Source organism: Theropithecus gelada, chromosome 7a (genome assembly GCF_003255815.1).
Source record: "Theropithecus gelada isolate Dixy chromosome 7a, Tgel_1.0, whole genome shotgun sequence".
Classification (NCBI taxonomy): domain Eukaryota; kingdom Metazoa; phylum Chordata; class Mammalia; order Primates; family Cercopithecidae; genus Theropithecus; species Theropithecus gelada.
In genome coordinates this window covers 53,236,492-53,262,814 of record NC_037674.1, presented here as the reverse complement: position 1 = coordinate 53,262,814, position 26,323 = coordinate 53,236,492, and the positions used below count along the sequence as shown (strand labels likewise).

Here is a 26,323-nt window from a genome sequence, read left to right as displayed (position 1 = left end):
ATATATAAACAAATGAGCTGGCTGTGTTCTGATAAAATTTTATTTATAGACCATGAAATTAGAATTTCATCTAGTTTTTATGTCTCAAAATATTCTCCTTTTGATTTTTTTCAACTCTTTAAAAATGTAAAAATTATTTTTACCTAGCAAGCCATATATAAGCAGGTGGCAGGTTGGATTTGAACTATGGGTAAAGGCTTGACAACCCCTACTTTATAATTTAAAAATCTCCTCAGTATGCTGTCAGATTCCTGGTAGACCATTGTATTTCCATTCTATATGATGTTTTTTTTTTTTTTTTTACCTGAAACTATTCCCTACTATTAAGTTAAATAGCAAAGTAAATAAGATCACACAAATTTTAGCCTGTGGGGCTTTGAAAGATTATATAGTGTCGAGTTAGCGGAGCAAGATGGCCGAATAGGAACAGCTCCAGTCTCCAACTCCCAGCGCGAGCAACACAGAAGACCGGTGATTTCTGCATTTTCAACTGAGGTACTGGGTTCATCTCACTAGGGAGTGCCAGACAATCGGTGCTGGTCAGCTGCTGCAGCCCGACCAGCGAGAGCTGAAGCAGGGTGAGGCATGGCCTCACCTGGGAAGCACAAGGGGAAAGGGAATCCCTTTTCCTACAGGGGAACTGAGACACACAACACCTGGTAAATCGGGTAACTCCCACCCCAATACTGCGCTTTAAGCAAACAGGCACACCTGGAGATAATATCCCACACCTGGCCGGGAGGGTCCCACGCCCACGGAGCCTCCCTCATTGCTAGCACAGCAGTCTGCAAGGCAGCAGCGAGGCTGGGGGAGGGGTGCCCGCCATTGCTGAGGCTTAAGTAGGTAAACAAAGCCTCTGGGAAGCTCCAACTGGGTGGAGCTCACAGCAGCTCAAGGAAACCTGCCTGTCTCTGTAGACTCCACCTCTGGGGACAGGGCACAGATAACAACAAAAGCAGCAGAAACCTCTGCAGATGCAAACGACTCTGTCTGACAGCTTTGAAGAGAGCAGTGGATCTCCCAACACGGAGGTTGAGATCTGAGAAGGGACAGACTGCCTGCTCAAGTGGGTCTCTGACCCCTGAGTAGCCTAACTGGGAGACATCCCCCACTAGGAGCAGTCTGACACCCCACACCTCACAGGGTGGAGTACACCCCTGAAAGGAAGCCTCCAAAGCAAGAATCAGACAGGTACACTTGCTGTTCAGCAATATTCTATCTTCTGCAGCCTCTGCTGCTGACACCCAGGCAAACAGGGTCTGGAGTGGACCTCAAGCAATCTCCAACAGACCTACAGCTGAGGGTCCTGACTGTTAGAAGGAAAACTATCAAACAGGAAGGACACCTACACCAAAACCCCATCAGGACGTCACCATCATCAAAGACCAGAGGCAGATAAAACCACAAAGATGGGGAAAAAGCAGGGCAGAAAAGCTGGAAATTCAAAAAATAAGAGCGCATCTCCCCCGGGAAAGGAGCGCAGCTCATCGCCAGCAACGGATCAAAGCTTGACGGAGAATGACTTTGACGAGATGAGAGAAGAAGGCTTCAGTCCATCAAACTTCTCAGAGCTAAAGGAGGAATTACGTACCCAGCGCAAAGAAACTAAAAATCTTGAAAAAAAAGTGGAAGAATTGATGGCTAGAGTAATTAATGCAGAGAAGGTCATAAACGAAATGAAAGAGATGAAAACCATGACACGAGAAATACGTGACAAATGCACAAGCTTCAGTAACCGACTCGATCAACTGGAAGAAAGAGTATCAGCGATTGAGGATCAAATGAATGAAATGAAGCGAGAAGAGAAACCAAAAGAAAAAAGAAGAAAAAGAAATGAACAAAGCCTGCAAGAAGTATGGGATTATGTAAAAAGACCAAATCTACGTCTGATTGGGGTGCCTGAAAGTGAGGGGGAAAATGGAACCAAGTTGGAAAACACTCTTCAGGATATCATCCAGGAGAACTTCCCCAACCTAGTAGGGCAGGCCAACATTCAAATCCAGGAAATACAGAGAACGCCACAAAGATACTCCTCGAGAAGAGCAACTCCAAGACACATAATTGCCCGATTCACCAAAGTTGAAATGAAGGAAAAAATCTTAAGGGCAGCCAGAGAGAAAGGTCGGGTTACCCACAAAGGGAAGCCCATCAGACTAACAGCAGATCTCTCGGCAGAAACTCTACAAGCCAGAAGAGAGTGGGGGCCAATATTCAACATTCTTAAAGAAAAGAATTTTCAACCTAGAATTTCATATCCAGCCAAACTAAGTTTCATAAGTGAAGGAGAAATAAAATCCTTTACAGATAAGCAAATGCTTAGAGATTTTGTCACCACTAGGCCTGCCTTACAAGAGACCCTGAAGGAAGCACTCAACATGGAAAGGAACAACCGGTACCAGCCATTGCAAAAACGTGCCAAAATGTAAAGACCATCGAGGCTAGGAAGAAACTGCATCAACTAACGAGCAAAATAACCAGTTAATATCATAATGGCAGGATCAAGTTCACACATAACAATCTTAACCTTAAATGTAAATGGACTAAATGCTCCAATTAAAAGACACAGACTGGCAAATTGCATAAAGAGTCAAGACCCATCAGTCTGCTGTATTCAGGAGACCCATCTCACACGCAGAGACATACATAGGCTCAAAACAAAGGGATGGAGGAAGATTTACCAAGCAAATGGAGAACAAAAGAAAGCAGGGGTTGCAATACTAGTCTCTGATAAAATAGACTTTAAACCAAGAAAGATCAAAAGAGACAAAGAAGGCCATTACATAATGGTAAAGGGATCAATTCAACAGGAAGAACTAACTATCCTAAATATATATGCACCCAATACAGGAGCACCCAGATTCATAAAGCAAGTCCTTAGAGACTTACAAAGAGACTTAGACTCCCATACAATAATAATGGGAGACTTCAACACTCCACTGTCAACATTAGACAGATCAACGAGACAGAAAGTTAACAAGGATATCCAGGAATTGAACTCATCTCTGCAGCAAGCAGACCTAATAGACATCTACAGAACTCTCCACCCCAAATCAACAGAATATACATTCTTCTCAGCACCACATCGCACTTATTCCAAAATTGACCACATAATTGGAAGTAAAGCACTCCTCAGCAAATGTACAAGAACAGAAATTATAACAAACTGTCTCTCAGACCACAGTGCAATCAAAGTAGAACTCAGGACTAAGAAACTCAATCAAAACCGCTCAACTACATGGAAACTGAACAACCTGCTCCTGAATGACTACTGGGTACATAACGAAATGAAGCCAGAAATAAAGATGTTCTTTGAAACCAATGAGAACAAAGATACAACATACCAGAATCTCTGGGACACATTTAAAGCAGTGTGTAGAGGGAAATTTATAGCACTAAATGCCCACAAGAGAAAGCAGGAAAGATCGAAAATTGACACTCTAACATCACAATTAAAAGAACTAGAGAAGCAAGAGCAAACACATTCCAAAGCTAGCAGAAGGCAAGAAATAATTAAGATCAGAGCAGAACTGAAGGAGATAGAGACACAAAAAACCCTCCAAAAAATCAATGAATCCAGGAGTTGGTTTTTTGAAAAGATCAACAAAATTGACAGACCGCTAGCAAGACTAATAAAGAAGAAAAGAGAGAAGAATCAAATAGATGCAATTAAAAATGATAAAGGGGATATCACCACCGACCCCACAGAAATACAAACTACCATCAGAGAATACTATAAACACCTCTACGCAAATAAACTAGAAAATCTAGAAGAAATGGATAATTTCCTGGACACTTACACTCTTCCAAGACTAAACCAGGAAGAAGTTGAATCCCTGAATAGACCAATAGCAGGCTCTGAAATTGAGGCAATAATTAATAGCCTACCAACCAAAAAAAGTCCAGGACCAGATGGATTCACAGCTGAATTCTACNTGGGAGAAAATTTTTGCAATCTACTCATCTGACAAAGGGCTAATATCCAGAACCTACAAAGAACTCAAACAAATTTACAAGAAAAAAACAAACAACCCCATCAAAAAGTGGGCAAAGGATATGAACAGACATTTCTCAAAAGAAGACATTCATACAGCCAACAGACACATGAAAAAATGCTCATCATCACTGGCCATCAGAGAAATGCAAATCAAAACCACAATGAGATACCATCTCACACCAGTTAGAATGGCAATCATTCAAAAGTCAGGAAACAACAGGTGCTGGAGAGGATGTGGAGAAATAGGAACACTTTTACACTGTTGGTGGGATTGTAAACTAGTTCAACCATTATGGAAAACAGTATGGCGATTCCTCAAGGATCTAGAACTAGATGTACCATATGACCCAGCCATCCCATTACTGGGTATATACCCAAAGGATTATAAATCATGCTGCTATAAAGACACATGCACACGTATGTTCATTGCGGCACTATTCACAATAGCAAAGACTTGGAATCAACCCAAATGTCCATCAGTGACAGACTGGATTAAGAAAATGTGGCACATATACACCATGGAATACTATGCAGCCATAAAAAAGGATGAGTTTGTGTCCTTTGTAGGGACATGGATGCAGCTGGAAACCATCATTCTTAGCAAACTATCACAAGAACAGAAAACCAAACACCGCATGTTCTCACTCATAGGTGGGAACTGAACAATGAGATCACTTGGACTCGGGAAGGGGGACATCACACACCGGGGCCTATTATGGGGAGGGGGGAGGGGGGAGGGATTGCATTGGGAGTTATACCTGATGTAAATGACGAGTAGTTGGGTGCTGACGAGTTGATGGGTGCAGCACAGCAACATGGCACAAGTATACATATGTAACAAACCTGCACGTTATGCACATGTACCCTAGAACTTAAAGTATAATAATAAAAAAAAAAAATTAAAAAAAAAAAGAAAGAAAGATTATATAGTGTCAAAGGTTTGAAATAATTTATAGTGTCTGAGTTTCTTCAACCAATTGGGGAATTGAAGCTAGTGTCTAATTTATCTTACTACCAAGCCTGCACGTTTTATATTTTTCAATCATGCAAGGCTAAATTCCTTCCTCCCTATTTTTGTTTTATTATGCTTATCTCATTAATGTTCCCAAATTAGTACATAGTTCTTTATCCTGAATTTAGTCATTTTTGGATGAAGTTGGCTGGTTACTCATGAACAGAAAGTCCCTTCACCTTGTATTTAACTTAATGCTGCCCCCACCTACAAGATCCTGGATTTTTTTCCTCTTAGTTCACAATCTTGAGACTATAGCCTCTTTTCTGCATTACCTATGTTTCTATAATGTCTTTCACATAACCCTATTAGCCAGTTAGAATACAAAATGCATTTCAAAGCGTATTTTCTTTATTCTACCTGATATCCTTTAGCGTACTGGTCAGTCCCCTGTTAGAATGCTCAGAATTTGTTTTCTAATATCTATCTGAAGCAGGATTGAAATATATGCCCTACTGTTTTGTTTGGTGCTATATCCGTAATGGTAATTCAAGTCCTACTTTAGAAGAATTATTATGCATTTCATAGTTTATACCGTAAGTGTATTTTCTTTCCTTCCTCCTTAAGGTGTATAGTTGATGTTGTTCTTTACCAGTAGCCAAAATCCAGTACCATGAAAGTTCTGGAAGAAACTGCTTAGGTTTAATTTAGGTGAGTGCTGCTATTGCATCATAAATGGTTGGTGACATAGCAGCATGTGGCTGCATATTTGGGGAATACTTTTCTTGTTTGCATGTCTTCATGATGTTTTCCCAAAACATCATAACACTGTCAAGAAATAAAACAGAAAGGCAACTTCTTTCTTTTCTAATGTAGGGAGAAAAGAACTTTTGTTTTCAAATATGAAATAAAAATAAAGATTGGTACTGGCAGAAGCTTTGAATAAATGGCAAGTCAGAACCCAAACACAATTTCCATTGTTAGTAAAATAAGTTAACAACTTAAAAAGGTTATTTCATTGTTGTTATTACACAGGAATAATTAGTAAATAGGTTTAAAATCAGGCCAATTGTTAAATTTTGGGCATGGTAATGGTATGGTATTTAAGATATCTTCTCACAAATTGTTAATTAATTGTTTTGATAATTTAGAAACATTTTTTCTAAGAGCATTATATACTCCTACCTGTCTTATGACATGTGTGCCTTATATCTGGAAAATTCTACTCCTAAATCTTTACGTGTGTCTGGCTCATTTTATTCAATTTCAACTTGGCATCATCTCCTCAGAGAGTTTTAGTTTATATACTATCTAAAACAGCATTTTCACCTTCCCATTCTCTTTGTAACACTCAATTTTATTTTTTTCAGAACATTGAATATCTCTGAAATCAGTTTATTATTTGTCCATCTATCTGTACTAGAAGGTAAACTCTATGAGAGCAGAGATCTTGCGTTTTTATTGTCTCTCTAGTACTTAGAACACTGCCTTTCACACAGCAGTTCCTAAGTCTATAATTCATATGTGGTTGACTAGAAAGATGCATAAATAAAAGTATGTCAGCAGGCGTGGTGGCTCACACCTGTAATTCTAGTGCTTTGAAAGGCTGAGGCAGGAGGATAGCTTGAGCCCAGGGGTTCAGGACTAGCGTAGGCAATGTAGTGAGACCCAGTTTTTACAAAAAATGTAAAAATTAGCAGAGCGTGGTGGCGTGTGACTGTAGTCTCAGCTACTCAAGACGCTGATGCAGAAGGATTGCTTGAGCCTAGAAGGTCAAGGATGCAGTGAGCTGTGATCATGCCACTGCACTCCAGCCTGGATGACAGAGTGAGACCCTGCCTCTTAAACAAACAAACAAAATAATAAATACTTATTGCTGCTTACGTGGTTAGAAAATAAAAAATAAGAATAAAGAGAAAAAAATTTTAAAAAAGAACATATCCTCAATGACCTGTGAAATAATAAGCAGTCAAACTTATGTATATATTGGAATCCCCAAGAGGAAGAGAGAATATGGGACAGAACAATTTTTTTAAAGAAATAAGTGCTAAAAATTTCCCATATTGGCCAAAAACATAACTCACAGAATGAAGGTCAATAAACTCCAAGTAGAATAAATACAAAGAAAATCAAATCTAGACATATGATAGTCATACTACTAACGTCCAAAGTTAGGCCACGCGTGGTGGCTCACACCCGAAATTCTAGCACTTTGGGAGGCCAAGGCAGGTGGATCACCTGAGATCAGGAGTTTGAGACCAGCCTGGCCAACATGGTGAAACCCTATGTCTACTGAAAACACAAAAATTAGCCAGACGTGGTGGCTGGCGCCTATAATCCCAGCTACTCAGGAGGCTGAAGCAGGAGAATTGCTTCAACCCAGAGGGTGGATGTTGCAGTGAGCCAGTATCGTGCCACCTGAGCCTGGGCAAAAGAACAAAACTCCATCTCAAAAAAAAAAAATAGAAATAAAGTTCAAAGATAAAGAGAAAATCTTCAAAATAGCCAGAAAACAAAAGAAGCATTAAATACGGGATAGCAATAGTATTACTGACAGCTGACAGAAAAATCGAAGACAAAAAATTATGGAATTACATCAGTAGAGTTGTAAGGAAGAAGAGGAAAAGAAAAACTTTAAGTCAAAATGCAATATCCAATGAAAATATCATTCAAAAATGAAGGTACAGTAAGACAATTTCAGATTTTAAAAACTTAGATATTTATTGTTAATAGACATACAGTATAAGAACTACTAAGAGTTTCTAAGGCTGAAAGGCAGTGATACCAGATGGAAACTCAATTCTACAGGAAGAAATGAATACCACCAAGAGTGATAAATACAAATGACTTTTCTTTTTTTTTTTTTCCTCTGTCACTTTCTTTAAAAAAAAAAAAACTGACTTTTTAAAACAAAAGTTGAATGGTATCATTATGAGGTTTTGTAATATATGTAGAGGTATAATATATGATCACACTAGCAAAAGAATATAATAAATGGAATTACAGTCATCCTTGGTGTGTCCTCAGGAGATTGGCTGCAGGACCACCTCCCATGCATACCAAAATTCACAGATGCTCAGGTTCTTTATATGAAATGTAGTGTTTGCATATAATCTATATACATCCTCTTGCATATGGTATACAGTAACTCAGTTATTTTCCTTGTGTTTGGTGTTATAGTGAAACAAATTAGGGGTTGGGTCAGTTTTGAACATGCATAAAATGGATGCCCAAGAATCAGAAATAAGTAGACATGTATTTAATTTTGGGTGATATTTTTAAAAACCAAATTAAAAATCGTACTTGAGCCTAAACTAAAACTGCAAAGTGGCTAGTGAAGTATTTACATTTGGAGATCCCTGCTTTCAATATTTTAGAAAGGTTATGCCAAAGTTGGACATTGTGGCCCTTAGAATCATATTTTTATAATGTTTGAGTTTAATGACTTGTCATTCAATTAATATTCATAAACTTCTAGTAGAATAAGTCTCTACCAAAACAATCAAATGAAGACTTAGAAAATCTCAAGTGCCTCCGTGCTCTTTGGGTTCTTGTAAGTTTCTGATACTTTGGTATGCCATGGGGAGGTCTTGAGTGTGTGAGATTCTATGCGTATCTCCACCTAAATAAAGAAGATATTTCTTAAATGAATTAGATGAATTATAACTGTTGAGTGAGGATGATATTAGGAATATCTAAGAAAAGATGTCCAGTACATTTGAAACTATATTACTCTCCAGTTTTGCTCTGTTTTTTTCTCTTGCAGTTAACATTGCTATCTTCAGAAACTAAGGAATGAGAGGCAAGGAAGAAAGGATATTCATCTTGGAAAGACCCAAAGCACCTTGAAATTTGGAAGGAATGTTATGCCAACTGCTAAAACCACCTTTGTCACCAGAATGAATGAAGTGTTTCAGATTTAAACGGTAAGCAGAATTCTCCTAACATGTTACATTTCCACCAAGAATTTTAGATGACTGGAAAGAATTTCTTTTTAAGTTTAAATGTTTAACTTACATGCCAAACTATAGATAAAGCTTAAAATTTTGTAACTTACTTAGCGTAATCAGACTTTGGTCCTTAATGTTTGCTCACAAGAGTTTTTTTTTCCCCTAGTTATAAACTTAATTTAGAAATGTAAGATTATTTGAGAAAGAATATGGAAAATACTAGTATATTTAGAAGTCCATCTGATGCAGGGCAGGTGAGCCCCAAAGCAGAGCTTAACCCATGAGGGAACTTGGCTTCGTGAAGGCAAATTAAAGGGCAAGCCAGAGGTAGAAGAAAACAGCTTTACTGAACAGGCAGTGTTACAGCTCCAATGGTATCACAGCTCTTTGACTGCTCCTGCAGAGCAGGAGTGCTTTGTAGGCAGACAGTAGCAGCTCAGGACAGTTTTGCAGTCATATTTATACCTTCTTTTAACTGCATGGAGATTAAGGGATGATTTATGCAGAAATTTCTAGGGAAAGGGTAGTAATCATTGGGTCATTGCCATGGAAAGAGGCAGTAACGTCTGGGTGTTGCCATGGCAACAGTAAATTCACATGGCATGATTGAAGGCTGCTGTTCCCCCTGACATCACCATTTTAGCTAGTCCTCTATCTTGTCCAGTGTCTGAGCCCCACCTCTGGAGTCAAGTCCCGCCTCCTACCTCTCATCCTTCAACAATTACTTTTTCGTTTCATAGAAATAATCAAGTAACATAGGTAGTAGTTCCTATTCAATATACAAAGGGTTTTTTGGTCTTATTTTTTGAACTTTATTTCATGTTTTGTTTTCCTTACTTGACATCTAGTCTCTAGATATCTTATTTTAATACAATCTTTATTTACTCTTTTGCCTCTCTTTCTACCTTTTGAAAATCATCTTGAAAGAATTGGGAGTTATAAAATGCGCAAGAATCCAGAATAGTAAAGGAGAGGGAAATTTTAAAGGATTATAAGATTTTTTCTTCTTGTGAAATTGAAAATACTATTTGATTTCAAGTAGAGTAGAAAGCAATTATATTAAGGCTTAAGATTCTTTATCATTCTTAGATCCTCTTAGTCTTAGGCTAGAATTATTTCAATGCATGTTTTGTAAAGATTCAAATATTTCCAATTTTTAAATGAAATCCTAGTGAACAATTATAACTCTTACTCATTGGATTTCTGTTAATTTGATTTTGAGAGATAATCATTTGTTTGCTTGAGTCACTATGTCTTGATAGTGAATGGGTATGATGGACCGAAACTAGTTTCTTGCTTTGAAATGCAGGAGATGTGAAAAGTCAATCAAATAGCATCATGTACTAGTTCTAATGATTCTAAGGAATGCAGAACCTGTTTCCTGTTGATAAGTATAAGGCAGGAGAAAGTATATACCAAAGAATGAATGTTCCAATTATTCTTCCCTGTACTAACATTAACCTTGATTAAAAATATCTTGGACGGGGCACGGTGGCTCACGCCTGTAATCCCAGCACTTTGGGAGGCCAAGGAGGGCAGATCACGAGGTCAGGAGATCGAGGCCATCCTGGCTAACACAGTGAAACCCCATCTCTACTAAAAATACAAAAAAATTAGCCAGGCATGGTGGCAGATAACTGTAGTGCCAGCTACTCGGGAGGCTGAGGCAGGAGAATAGCATGAACCCAGGAGGCGGAGCTTGCAGTGAGCTGAGATTGCGCCACTGCACTCCAGTCTGGGCAACAGAGTGAGACTCTGTCTTTAAAAAACAAAAAACAAACAAACAAACAAAACAAAAATTAGCCAAATGTGGTGGCGCGTGCCTGTAATCCCAGCTACTTGGGAGGCTGAGGCAGGAGAATCGCTTGAACCCAGGAAGCAGAGGTTGCAGTGAGCCAAGATCATGCCACTGCACTCCAGCCTGGGTGACGGAGTGAGATTCCATCTCAAAAATAACATAACATAACATAACATAACATAACATAACATAACATAACATAACATACAGTAGTAGTAATGTGTACTAAGTGCTTACTGTATATGAAACTTTGGGATTAGTTTTTAATATGCTTAGTCCATTGGGCCTAAACTGGGTGGCTTGAAAACAACAGAAATGTATTTCTCATGGTTCTGAAGGCTGGGGAGTCCCAAAGTACCAGCTTATTTAGTATCTGGTAAGTGCATCTACTTTATGGTTCATAAATGGTGTCTTTTCACTGTGTCCTCACATGGCAGAAGGGGCAAGTGAGCTCTCTGGAGTCTCTTTTATAAGGATTCTTACTAATCCCATGCATGAGGTCTCTGGCCTTATGATATAATCACCTGCCAAAGGCTCCATCTCAAAATGACAACACATTGGGGATTAGGTTTCAACATAAGAATTTTGAGGAGGACACAAACATTCATTCAGCGGAATATGGATTATCTTTAAACCTTACAAATCTGTTTGACAATAAGTCTTGTTATCAATATTCCCATTTTATATATGAGGAAATCATTCTCAAAGTTAAGTAAATTGTCCAATATCAAATGACTATTTAGAGGTACAGCTAAGCTTGTCTGACTCCATAACCTCATCTCTTAACTACCAAAGCTCATTTGAGAAAATAATAGATTGGCCAGGTGCGGTGGTTCACACGTGTAATCCCAGCACTATGAGAAGCCAAGGTGAGAGGATCACTTGCCAAGAGTTTGAGACCAGCCTGGGCAGCATAGCAAGAACCCCATCTCTACCAAAAAAAAAAAAAAAAAAAATTAATACTACCAAGGAAATATTTAATAATATCAGTTCTACACAAATTATGCCAGGAAATAAAAGAAGGTTTAACACTTCCCAACTCATTTTATTAAATCAGTAGTATTGTGATATCAAAATAAGTCAGATAGATTACAAGAAAGAAAACTACAGGCATAGACAAAAAATCTTCTAGAAAATATTGGCAAATCAAAACCTACAATATGTAAAAATGATAATGCATTATGAAAGTAAGTTTTATCCCCAAAAATTCAAGGTTGTTTTAATCTTCAGAATGAATCAATGCAATTCACCATATCAAGACATTAAAAGAATGGGAGGCTAAGACGGGCAGATCATTTCAGTTTAGGAGTTTGAGACCAGCCTGGCCAACGTGGTGAAATCCTGTCTGTACTGAAAAAAACAAATAAAAATCTTAGCCAGGTGCGGTGGCACACACCTGTAATCCCAGCTACTCTGGGGCATGCTGAGGCCCAAGAACCCAGAACCCAGGAGGTGGAGGTTGTCCCACTGCACTCCAGCCTGGGCGACAGAGTGAGACTGTCTCATAAAAAAAAAAAAAGAAAAAATTTTAAAAACCCATATGATTATTCAGTGGTTAGATACTGCATTAATTCATAATAAAAAATCTCAGCAAACTAGGAATTGAAGGAATTTCCTCAGCCTGGTAAAGGGCAAAGAGAACTATCATATAGCTGATGTAACACTTAATGGTGAAAAAGTGAATGCTTTCTTCCTAAAATTGGGAACAAGACAAGGTAGTCATATCAAGTTCAGTAAAGCAATAAAAGAAATAAAAAAAAAAAAAAAAAAGGAAAGAAATCAAAGGAATGCAGATTGAAGAGGAAGAAGTAAGCTCTCAGTATTTGCAAATGAAATCATTTTCTATGCACAGAATCCCGGAGAATCTACCAAAAAGTCTACTGGAACTAATGATAAGTTGTGAATTAGTAAAGTCACAGGATTCAAAATCATCATATAAAAATCTATCATATTTCTATACACTATGATTTTTTGAGACGGAGTCTCGCACTGTCACCCAGGCTGGAGTTCACTGGCGTGATCTTGGCTCACTGCAACCTCTGCCTCCCACGTTCAAGCAATTCTTGAACCTCAGCCTCTTGAGTAGCTGGGATTGCAGGCACCCACCACCATGCCTAGCTAATTTTTTTTTATTTTTAGTAGAGACAGGTTTCACTATGTTGGCCAGGCTGGTCTCGAACTCCTGACCTCGTGATCCGCCCACCTCGGCCTCCCAAATTGCTGGGATTACAGGCATGAGTCACCATGCCCAGTCCTTCTATACACTATTAATTAATAATTGGACATTGAAATTATAAAATTTACAATAGCATTTACAATAGCACCATGAAACACAAATACATAGATACAAATTTTTTTAAATGTGCAACGTCTGTGCTGATAATCTACAAAGCACTCAAAAAATAATCAAAGAAAATCCCAATAAAGAGATATTGTACTCAACTATTGGAAGAGTCAATATTGGAGTTGTTTTTTGGTTTGTGACAAAGTCTTACTCTGCCACCCAGGCTGGAGGTCCAGACCGCTCACTGCGGCCTCAACCTCCTGGGCTCAAGTGATCTTCCTACCTCAGTCTCCTGAGTAGCTGGGATTATTACAGGCACAAGCCACCATGCTTTGTCAATATTAAGATGTCAGCTCTCTCAAATTGTTCTATAGATTGAATAAAATCCCTATCAAAAGTCCAGCAGGGGCCAGGCGCAGTGGCTCATGCCTGTAATCCCAGCACTTTGGGAGGCCAAGGCAGGCAGATCACGAGGTCAAGAGATCAAGACCATCCTGGCCAACATAATGAAACCCCATCTCTACTAAAAATACAAAAATTAGCTGGGCATGGTGGCACGCGCCTGTAGTCCCAGCTACTCAAGAGGCTGAAGCAGGATAATCACTTGAACCTGGGAGGTGGAGGTTGCAGTGAGCCAAGATCGTACCACTGCATTCCAGAGTGAGACTCTGTCTCAAAAAAAAAAAAAAAAAAAAAAAATCTAGCAGATGTTTTTTTATAGGAGTCAACAGACTGATTCTAAAAATTTTTTGGAAAGGTAAAGGAACTAGAAAGCCAAAAACAATTCTGAATAGAAACAAAGTGGGAAGACTCACACTACCTGGTTCAAGACTTACTAATCAAACTGCAGTACTTGAGCAGTATATTGTCATTAAAAGGATAAAGAGATCTGTAAAACAGAATAGATAGTCCAGAAGTAGACACACACACATTCAATTGATTTTTAACAAAGATGCATAGGTAATCTAATGAAAAAAGATGAATTTTTTCTTTTTTCCTTTTTTTTGAGACGAAGTCTCACTCTGTTGCCCAAGCTAGGCTGGAGTGCAGTGGTAAAATCTTGGCTCACTGCAGCCTCTGCCTCCCAGGTTCAAGTGATTCTCCTGCCTCAGCCTCCCAAGTAGCTGGAACTACAGGTGTGTGCCACCATGCCTGGCTAATTATTTTGTATTTTTAGTAGAGACAGGGTTTCACCATATTGGCCAGGCTAGTCTTGAACTCCTGACGTCAGGCGATCCACCCGCCTTGGCCTCCCGAAGTACTGGGATTACAGGCATGAGCCACCGTGCCTGGTCAAAAAGATGAGTTTTTTCAACAAATGGTACAAGAACAGTTAGACATCCTTTTTTTTTTTTTTTTAATTGTTTGAGACAGAGTCTTGCTCTATTGCCTAGGCTAGAGTACAGTGGCATGATCATGGTTCACTGCAACCTTGACTTCCTGGGCTCAGGTAATCCTCCCACCTCAGCCTCCAAAGTAACTGGGATGGCAGGCATGTGCCACCATGCCCAGGTAATAGACATCCATTTAAGACCAAAAACAAAAAGATACAAAAGATACTTGGCCTATACCTGACATAGGCCTTGGAAATAAATAAAAAAGAGTAGATTATTAAGAGATTCACTTTGTACAAATGGGGAAGAAATAAGACTGTGAAGAGAATCGAAACATCGAAGTGGTAGGGGGAATTATTGAAAGACAGTTCAGTGTTTTGACTGAGGGGCATTATGTATTGTAGAAAATGTGTATACATTATGAATAAATTTTCTTTTATTCCACTTGCTTATTAAGCACCTTACAATTCACAGAACATTGTGTTAGACTGGGAGGATGTTATAAAGGTCCTTTGAGGCCAGGTATGATGGCTCACACCTGAGGCTAAGGCAGGTGGCTCACTTGAGGTCAGGAGTTTTGAGATCAGCCTGGCCAACATGGTGAAACCCTGCCTCTACTAAAAATACAAAAATTAGCTGGGTGTGGTGGTGCATGCCTATAGTCCCAGCTACTTGGGAGCTGAGGCACAAGAATTGCTTGAACCCAGGAGGTGGAGGCTGCAGTGAGCCGAGATTGTGCCACTGCAGTCCAGCCTGGGTGACAGAGCAAGAGTCCGTCTCAAAAAAAAAGAAAAAAAGAAAAAAAAAGTCTCTTGAGGAAATCATATATAAGTAATAACAAAACACTGATAAATGCTATTATAGTTGGACCAGGAGAGCCCAGAGGAGAGGGCAGTAAATACCTATACTCATCCCTATTGGCTTCCCCAGCTAGCCCAATGAGCTCCAAGTGCAGAAGGGAACTAAAGGCTGGAGTATTCTGAGCACTGAAAAATGTCAATAGATCCACTGTTCCTTTGAGAACTTTGAGAAATTGTTAATTTGGTAGCTAAACTCCAATATGGGATATCTTGCCATCTGCTGCCACAGAAATCTGTGATAATTACCTCAGTCTCAAAGAATAGACAAAGTTTCTTTTTATCCTCCTTTTGCTGTCATTTGATCTACTTTGAAGTGGGCTCATCTTTCTCTTGCCTGTAGTTGCTAGCCATTCCATACAGTCTCTATCACACAGCAAAGGTTTTTTTTAAAGACTACCAAACTCTGTAGGAATGAAAGATAATTTTTTTCATAAAGGAGTTGTCATCATATTCTACACATGTGGAAAAGAGAAGTAAGAGTTGAATGTGATCACTTTTGCCAACCATCTGTGGGTTTCTTTTTCTTTTTCTTTGTTTTGTTTTGTTTTGTTTTGAGAAAGTGTTTTGCTTTTGTTGCCTAGGCTGGAGTGCAGTGGCGTGATCTCAGCTCACTGCAACCCCCGCCTCCCAAGTTCAAGCAATTCTCCTGCCTCAGCCTCCCAAGTAGCTGGGATTATAGGCATGCGCCACCACGCCCGGCTAATTTTGTATTTTTAATAGAGATGAGTTTCTCCATGTTGGTCAGGCTAGTCTAGAACTCCTGACCCCAGATGAGCTGCCCACCTCAGCCTCCCAAAGTGCTGGGATTACAGGTGTAAGCCACCATACCTGGCCCATCTGTGGGTTTCTGATACACATTCTCATCTCTCTGAAGGATTATTCATTGCAGCTTGTACTCACACTTTCCTTAAAGCAAGAACTACTTTTATTTTCCCTCGGCCTTCTATCACATAGCAAGAGCGTTGGTGGAAATTGTTTTTCCATAAAAATAACTGTGCCACCTACTCTTCAAATGGTACTGATTAAGAAAATCATTGATCGATTTTTCCTGGGGAATAAATTAAGCTTTTTCCTGAGAGTGGAAAGAAATAAATAATGGGATGTAAAGAATGAAGATGGCTGTGTTTTATGAGGAAAATGTTTATGCAGTTGCCATGGAAACAACATGTAGGCATTCAAAACAGGAGCTTATGATATCTCTGTATTTGTCAAATATAAATCAGATATGAGTTGCATTCATTCTCATTCTTGGCTCAAATTTAGTCTGACACATGGTTATGTAAAATATGCTCCTGCTTTAGTATATTTGCTTAATATTTGCAAGAATCTAGCAATACACTGGCTGCCATGTTTTAAAATCATATACTGGAAGCATAGAAATAAACTAGGGAAAGCATTTCTCAGCAAATAATTCCTAAAAGATAGGAGCACAATCCCATTATGACTTTCATAATTAACAGAGGTAATTAATTTTTCTTAATTGAAACATATTCACAACGTTGGGCCTAGTTAATTGGTACAAGCTAATTGTGAGTGATGTCAAATGCTGAATATGCATAGTTTGGTAGTTTCTTCTTATTTAATATATGTGATTTCATTTCATAAGTAGAGTAAGGCACAATAGGCAGTGTTTCTGAATGATTGTTGTACTTCCCTGTTGGAAGACATCAGCTGACTTGAATTTCATGTGTTATAAGTGAGGCATGATAGAAAGCTAGAGAAAGCGTACATGGATTTTGAGGATATGGAGAATTTGACAAATTTTCCATAGCTTGAACTTTTTTTAGTAACTGATTCCAAAGATATTACAGAAAATGCAAACCATACCTGCAACTACTGCCTTTTAATGGACACAAACTGAAAATAGGAAAATCTAAAAACAATTAGAGTAGACCCCTTTCGTGGAAAAAAAAAGTGATACCCTCTTAACTCCAATTCTTTATCCTTTCATGCCGCCTTTGTTAGCGATTTCATAGCCCATCAGTTTATCATCCTGTGTATTTTCTCCTGTTACACTTCGTCAAAGGCATGGACTTTGAGCAGATAGCCTAGAGGCTTAATGTCTTATTAAAGCAGTAATTGTTTAAATAGTGCAATAAATAATACCGTAATTTAATGAGACCAAATAGAGATTGGCGGGAAAAGGCTAATTGGAGAAGGCTTTTCAGAGGAGTTAAGTTTTAAGTCAAAATTTAAAAGGTGAAAGACCTTTCTAGAGGGCATTTTAACAATATGTATTATCAAAACTTTAAATATATATATACACACACATGCATAAATATATGCATGTGTGTGTGTGTGTGTACTGTTTGATCCAAAAATTGTACTTCTAACAATTTACCTTAAGGAAATAAAGATGTGCGCAAATATTGAATTAGGAGAATATTTACTAAACCCTGTTTATAATAGAGAAATATGGAACATACTGTAAATACTAAAATTCAACATCAAGTTCAAAGGATTGGGTAATTAATGTTAAGATAAATCCAGAAATTGAGCTATTTAAAATGATATTATAGAAAAATATTGATGTGGAAAAATACTTGTTATATATTATTCAATGAAAAAAGCGGGCGTTTGATTGGAATTGTATTAAATGTACAGATTAGTTTGAAGAAAATTGACATCTTTACTATGTTGGGTCTTCCAGTTGAACCTAGTCTATCTCTCCATTTATTTTGGTCTTTGATTTCTTTTATTAGCATTTTATAGTTCTCAACATACTCCTCCTATTCTTGGCTTTCTTAGATTTATACCCAAGGATTTCTTTAAAAATTTTCTTTATTTGGAGCTGATCTGAAAGTTATTGTTTTAAATTTTGGTTTCTATTAGTACATTGCTTGTATATAGAAATATAATTAACTTTCCTATGTTGACCATGTATCCTACAATCTTAAAATACTTATTAATTCTAGGAAGTTTTTTGTTGGGCCCTCTTTAGTTGTGACTAAAGACACAAGCCACTACACCAGGCTCATTTTTTTTGTTTTTTTGTAGAGACGGACTTCCTATGTTGCCCAGGCTCGTCTTGAACTCCTGGGCTCAAATGATCCTCCCGCCTTGGGCTCCCAAAGAGCTGGGATTACAGGTGTGAGCCAACACACCCAGCCAAACCAAACATTTGTAAAGAAACAAGAGAAAATAATTTTTCTCAAATGTTGAAATAGTGAAGTATTATAGTTGTATTTGGAAATGAATTAAAACTTTTATAAGAATTCAATGAATATTACCTATTAAGAAGTTGTTTTGCCAAGTGGCATATGAATGTTTCTGAATGACACAGATGACAAAGATATGAACATTTACTTGTCAGCAAATGGGCATCACTGTGTTTTGCTAGTATCTAAGCATTCCTGAAATTGGAGCTGTCTCCAGCTGGTTGTAATTAGGTTTGGATTGTTTCCTGCCTGGAAGACACTAAAGTTTCTTTAATTCCTGGGATCCACAGCTTTCTAGTTATTCTTTCTTCCTGCAACTTAAAAGTGCTCATCTATTTTTCATAGTATTTGAAAAAATACAAACAGCAACATATAATTAGGTTGCCATTATTATTGACAGATTTTACTCTCTGAAATTTGGATATGTAGAACTGAGCAATCGTGTGATATCCTAGAGAGTGGTCTTTGAAAGATGCATTGAAAGGAGAATGTTAAAAGAGCCCAGGAGGTATGGTAATATGTGAAGGAAATACTCTGTAAATCCCATAATCTTGCTCAGTTTGTAAATCTGGTAGTGATTGTCAGCTTCTGTAACATTTGGAATTAAATTTTAGTCATTGTAAGATTTTGATGTATGAAGGGATGTCCTGTTTCACTTGATCTTCCTTTATGCCATGTTTTTCATCTACTTACTTATACATAGCATTAGGAGAGCTAACCTTTAATAAGCATATGCTATTTGCCATGCATGATACTAGTCTCTCTTCTTATATTATCTCTAGTCTTCACCACAATTTTATAAACCCAGTTTATAGTTGAAGAAACTAAGGCTCAAAAAGTGTTTTGCCTAAAGTCACATAATTTAATAAGTGGTGGTTTGAACTCAAATTAGTCTGTTCCCTAACCTGCAGTTATTCTTCTGCTGTACCAGTGTTTCTCGCCCTTGTTCAATTAAAATACAATTTCTGGGGTTACACTTTGACGTTTGAGCAGCTTCTCAGGACAGTAATGTGCATCTAGAGTTAGAAACTACTGGATAAACACCCCCTGCTTACTATTATGAGATCATACTTCAGTAGAAGGGAAAGTATAGTAAAAAAGTACATTTTCCCTTAAAAGTATGTACAATATTGTCCATTTATCTCTGCCAAAACATATCTATTTGAAACTTCAGTACAAGATGGTACATTGAGAACATGCTGCAGCCTCCCTTTGCTACTACACATTCCTAAAAATAATCCTCCTCTCCCTCTATAAAGAATATATAGTACCAATTAAATACAACTGTGATAGGAAACAGCAAAACGTGCCAAAAACCATGGAGAGCCCTTGATAAATGGCACTGGAATACAGATAAGAACTATAATCTAAAATATGTGTAGGATTGGAATACTGCAAAAGGTATGAATGGCTATTTGGGGATGCTTTATGTCTAGCCTCCTGGACAAACAGACACGTAGAACTACCTCTCCCTACCTTTACAGTTTTTCTTGGTGTCTGACGTGCAAAAACAGGAAATCTGGGTGCTTTAAAAGCCAAGGGAGTACTCCCAATGTTGTCAGTATCCAGAAAGGATAGGAAACCCCTAGAACACTATCCATTTTAACTACCTAGTGGCACATCTTTCTCCCCTGACTCATGCTGCTGTAATCACATACAGCAGTCACAGACTAACAGGGTATTTCTAAAGTCCAAACAAAGATAGGGTCACAAAATATTTGAAGAAAACTAATATCATGAAGAAGAGTACCAAACTATATAAATGGAAGAACTAATGCCCAAGGGATGAGCTAATAAAGGAAGCAAAACAAGGCTTTAGAATAAATATAATTACTATCCTCAGAGACATGGAGGATGACACTGCATTCATCAAAAAAGAAAACTTTAGAGCTTTTTGAAGTTAACAATTCAAAAGAAAGGACAAACAATTAGGAAGAAAAGAAAGGCGAGTTGAGAGACACTGAGGATAGATAGAAAGAGTAGTAACCAGAAATAATCCTATAATTACCAATGCTGGATGCAAAAAAATAGTGGGATAGTATCTTTCAAAATTCTTTGGGAAAATAATTTTGTACTTAAGAGTTCAATACCTGTCCAAATTATAAAACTGACATTCTTTTAGACATGCAATACTCATGATAAGCATAATTACTAGATGAAAAGAAACTGTATTTAAGTTCAAAACCATTAGGGAGAAAGAAAAATGGAACATAGAAAATTCAGTAAAGGTAGCATATAGCAGGAAAAGAAAATATAGAAGCTATAAGAAAACATGAGAAATAGAAATGCAATGTAGAATGGTTGCATTCACCTATTAAAGGGTAGCCTCTCAAATCAGTTTGAAAAAATGTTTGCTGTTTACAAGAAGCACATAAAACATAGACTAGAAGGTTAGGAAGAAGATTAATCAGGCAAATAAAATGTAGGCATAGCAATAGAATTCAAAGCAAAAACTCATTCAATTAAAAGAAACGAAGATACATTTCATTATCATCTTGGTAAATTGTATTATAAATATTAATCCACTTAGCAATATAGCTTTGATATAAAGAGGAGAAAGCTAATAATTTTTTAATTTAATAAAAACCAAGATCATAGTGGGAGATTTTAGCACACATCTTTCAGAAGTTGACAGAACAAAGTAGAAAAAAATAAACACATGTATTTATGTAACATGAGCAGTGAATGAACTTAATGTAATTGATATGTAGAGATAAACATTCATTTCAGATATACAGGAAACATTCACAAAAATTGATCAAATGTTAAAACACAAGAAAATGTAAACAAATATTAAAAGAAACAAAATTATACACACCATGTTCACAGACCATAGAAGGTAAAACTGGAGATTTAAAAGAAAAAAAAAAGTTTAAATTTTAGGAATAAAATAAAGTAAAAATGGGAAATAACAAACATTTTAGAAATGTATGATGCCAAGAGCCCTACATATGAAAACCTGTGGGATAGTGTCAAAATGTACTCAGAAGAAATTTATAGTTTTTAATGCATTTCTTAGAATATTAGAGAAATTTGAATTTTTAATCATTTTTTAACTTTTTGTACTTTATCTTGTAGAAATATTGTAGGATTTACAATCTTTTTTAGTGAAATATTTATCCAAAAGTAATTAATATCTTCAGTGTTACTTATTTGTTTCTTCTGTTTAATTCATGTAAAATTAAATCTCATTTTAAAAACTGCATTCATAGTATAAGCCTACTTTAAAAAAAATTATTTTCTAGCCAGGTGCAGTGGCTCACAGCTGAGTAATTTATAAAGGAAAGAGATTTATTGACTTACGGTTCCACATGGTTGGGAAGGCCTCAAGAAACTTAATTATGGCAGAAGGTGAAGGGGAAGCAAAGCACCTTCTTCACAAGGCAGCAGGAAGGAAAAGTGCCAAGTGAAAGGAGAAGACCCACTTATAAAACCATCAGACCTCATGAGAACTCACTCACTATCACGAGAACAGCATGGGGGAAACTGCCCCGATGATCCCATCACTTCCCGCCAGGTCCCTCCTGTGATACATGGGGATTATGGTTACTACAATTTAAGATGAGATTTGGGCTGGGACACAGCCAAACCATATCATTCCATCCCTGGCCCCTCCCAAATTTCATGTCCTCACATTTCAAAAGACAATCATACCCTTCCAACAGTCCCCCAGTCTTAACTTATTCCAGCATTAACTCAAAAGCCCAAGTCCAAAGTGTCATCTGAGACAAGGCAAGTTCTATCTGCCTATGAGCCTGTAAAGTCAAAAACAAGTTAGTTCTTTCCAAGATTTACAATGGAGGGAGCAGGCATTGGGTAAATATACCCATTCCAAGTGGGAGAAATTGGCCAAAACAAAGGGGCTATAGGCCTCATGCAAGTCTGAATCTATAGGGCAATTATTAAATCTCAAAGTTCCAAAATGATCTCCTTTGACTCCATGTCTCACATCCAGGTCACACTGATGCAGGTGGTGTGCTCCCATGGCCTTGGGTAGCTCTGCCTCTGTAGCTTTGCAGGGTACAGCCCCCCTCCCTGCTGCTTTCATGGGCTGGCATTGAGTGTCTGCAACTCTTCAGGTGCACAGTGCAAGCTGTCAGTGGATCTACCATTCTGGGGTCTGGAGGATGGTGGCCCTCTTCTCACAGCTCCACTAAGTAGTGCCCCAGTGGGAACTGAGTGGGGACTCCAACCCCACATTTCCTTTCCACACTGCCCTAGCAGAGGTTCTTCATGAGGATTCTGCCCCTGCAGCAAACTTCTGCTTGGCCATCCAGGTATTTCTGTACATCCTCTGAAATCTAAGCAGAGGTTCCCAAACCTCAGTTCTTGACTTCTGTGTACCTACAGGCTCAACACCATATGGAAGCCACCAAGGCGTGGGGCTTGCACCCTCTGAAGCAATGGCTCAGGCTGTACATTGGCCCCTTTTAGCCATGCTGGAGCTGAAGCAGCTGGGATGCAGGGCACCATGTCTCAACACAGCATAGAGCAGGGGGACCTTGGACCCAGCCCACAAAACCATTTTCCCCTCCTCGGCCTCCAGGCCTGTGATGAGAGGGGCTGACGTGAAGGTCTCTGATGTACCCTGGAGACATTTTGCCCACTGTCTTGGTGATTAACATTCAGCTGTCTGTTACTTGTGCAAGTTTCTGCAGCTGGCTTGAATTTCTCCCCAGAAAATGGGTTTGTCTTTCCTATTACATCTCAGGCTGCAAATTTTCCAAACCTTTATGCTCTGCGTTTTCTTGGACACTTTGCTGCTTAGAAATTTCTTCCGCCAGATGCCCTAAATCATCTTTCTCAAGTTCAAAGTTCCACAGATCTCTAGGACAGACGTGATGCTCAAGAGTCAGCTTTGCTACAGTTCCCAAGCCCTGTCTCTACCTGAGACCACCTCAGCCTGGACTTAGTTGTCTATATCACTATCAGCATTTTGGTCAAAACCATTTAACAAGTCTCTAGGAAGTTCCAAACTTTCCCACATCTTCCTGTCTTCTTCTGAGCCCTCCAAACTGTTCCAACCTCTGCTTGTTACCAAGTTCCAAAATCACTTCCACATTTTCAGGTATCTTTACAGCAGTCCCCCAAGACCTTGGTACCAATTTATTGTATTAGTCAGTTTTCACATTGCTGTAAGGAAATACCTGAAACTGGGTAATATATAAAGGAAAGAGGCTTAATTTACTCCTAGTTCCACATGGCTGGGAAGGCTGCAGGAAACTTAAAATCATGGTGGAAGGTGAAGGGAAAGCAAGGCACCTTCTTCACAAGGTGGCAGGAGAGAGAAGTTACAAGCAAGGGAAATGCCAGATGCTTATAAAATCATCAGATCTCATGAGAACTCAGTCACTATCATGAGAGTAGCATGGGAGAAACCACCCCTTGATCCAGTCCTCAGGGGAGGATTGGATCTCTTGAGGCCAAGAATTCAGGACCAGCCTGGGCAACAGAGCAAGACCCTGTCTCAAAATATATATATATTTTTTTAAATTAGCTGGACATGGAGGTCCATACCTGTAGTCCTAGTTACTCAGGAGGATGAAGCAGGAGGATCTCTTGAGCCCAGGAATTCAAGGCTGCAGTGAGCTCTGATCTTGCACAAATTTTTTAAAAATTAAATTTAAGAAATGTTTAAATTTTAAATTAAAAAGATGTTCTGTAATCTCAGTATCTCTCCAATTCTATGTGTTCATCCATTCATTTCTATATATACTTAGAGAGATGTGTGGAATGGTACTCCACTAATGTTAACACCTTTTCTTTCTGGGTAATGGGACATTGGTTGGTTTATTCCTTTTACTATTTTGTGCTTTTATGTATTTCTTACATTTTTCAGGGAAGCATGCTTTATTTTATAAAAATTAAGTTATTTGCTTAAATAAGTAAACAATTATATTAAAGATTTTTAAAAAGAATGATAAAATAATTCAAAGAAAATAAAGGACCAAATTAATAAGGATGAGTGTAGAAATCCAACAGCAATGTTCATTAAAAGATAAATAACATAGATAAATCTTGGCAAGTCTGAAAGAGAAAGAAAATATATTAATTGATATTGGTAATTTAAAAAGGAAGCACAGCTAAAAATACAGACATTTGTAAAATTATAAGAACTTTTATGTATAAGTTTACATTAATAAATGTGAATGCTGTCCGGGCACGGTGGCTCACGCCTGTAATCTCAGCACTTTGAGGGGCCTGAGGTGGGATAGTCACTCAAGTCTAGGAGTTCAAGACAAGCCAGGGCAAGTTTGCAAGACCCCATCTCTACAAAAAATTTAAAAATTAGCCAGGTACAATGACACCCACCTATAGTCACAGCTACTTGGGAGACTGAGGTGGGAGGATCACTCAAGCCCAGCAATTTGAAGCAGAAGGGAGCTATGATCATGCTACTGCACTTCAGCCTGGGCAACAAAGTGAGACCCTATGTCTTTCAAAAAAAAAAAAAAAGAGTTTTAATAAATATGTTTTATTCAAATTGTAATAAGGAATGGTAAAAACTGAATTAACTAATAATTATAAGAAGGAACTGTTGTTAAGTGTGATGTCCAAGTGGAGATGTCAAGAAGACAGTTATATAAAAAATACTAGAGTTCAAAAGAGATAAATGGACCAGAAATAAAATTTGGGAGTAATAAAACATAAATTAGATGATATACAGACAGGATTAGATAAAACCCCTAGGGCAAGAGAATGGATAAAGACGGGAAAAGGGAGATAAGGGATATATCTGGTCACTCCAACATTGAGAAATCTAGTACTGAAGAAGCCAATGAAACAGGCTAAGAAGGAGCTGGCCAACGAGTTGGAAAGAAAACCAGAGAAGTGTGGCAACCCTGAAGCTAGAGAAGGAAATATTCCAGGAAGGATGGAGTGATCAACTATATGAAATGATAATAAAAGGTTTGATAAGGTGAGAACAGAGAATTGGCCAGTGGCCTTAGGGGAAATATAGTCTTTGGACACCTTAATTAGCAGAGTTTTGGTGAACTGATGGGAACAAAAACCTGAACTAAGTGGATTGAGGAGAAAATGGAAGGGAGAAAGTGAAGGGCACTCTTTTTAAGGAGTTTTGCTTTCGAAGGTAATGGAGAAATGCAGTGGTACCTAGAGGGAAACCTGAGTACAAAGGAAAGTTATTTTGTTTTTTAAGATGAATGGGATTATGGCACATTCATACACTGGTGGGAATTATCTGGAATGGAGAAACTGATGATGCAAAAGAGAAAAAAGGACCTGGCACAGTGGCTCACGCCTGTAATCCCAGAATTTTGGAAGGCCAAGGCGGGTGGATCACTTGAGGTCAGGAGTCCAAGACCAGCCTGGTCAATAATGTAAAACGTCGTCTCTACTAAAAATACAAAAAATTAGCTGGGCGTAGTGGCAGGTGCCTGTTACCCCAGCTTCTCAGGAGGCTCAGGCAGGAGAATCGCTTGAACCCAGGAGGCAGAGGTTGCAGTGAGCAGAGATCACACCATTGCACTCCAGCTCTGGGTGACAAGAGCAAGACTCCATCTTAAAACAAAACAAAACAAAAAGAGAGAGAAGAAAGGTATTTCAAGAACATTCCTTGAGAAGTTACAAGTGGATGAGATCCTGGCCACAAGTAGAAAGGTTGTCCTTAAAGAAAAACATGAACATTTCTTCCATTGTAAAGGTAGAAAAGGCAATGTGTGTGAGAGTAGATACAGTTAGGTTGGTAGAATTTGTGGGAACATGAGACGAAATTCATCTGGTTGGATCTATTTTCTCACTGAAGTATGAGGCTAAGTAGCAAGTGACCTGGGGAAGGGATGTTGGAGATTTGAGAAGACTAGAAGATTGGTGAAACTCTTATCGGAAAATGGAAAGGTAAATATATAGAAAGAACTGATTGGATTTTGTATCTGACGGTGTTAAATCCCCATTTGAGATTTGTGGTAATAAATTTTAAGTGAGCACAGTTGGCACTGTGTGTGTGTGTGTGTGTGTGTGTGTGTTTCCTGGC

At 38.3% G+C, this 26,323-nt stretch overlaps 1 protein-coding gene across 1 annotated transcript in view; it reads left to right on the top strand.

Moving 5' to 3' along the window:
• The window catches only part of PEAK1 (pseudopodium enriched atypical kinase 1), a 301,809-nt gene that overhangs the window by 158,328 nt on the left and 117,158 nt on the right, over nucleotides 1-26,323 (top strand). Inside the window, exon 4 of the mRNA XM_025390349.1 lies at nucleotides 8,713-8,872. The gene's annotated coding sequence lies outside the window, so the exon portion shown is untranslated. The remainder of the gene's footprint in view (nucleotides 1-8,712; nucleotides 8,873-26,323) is intronic.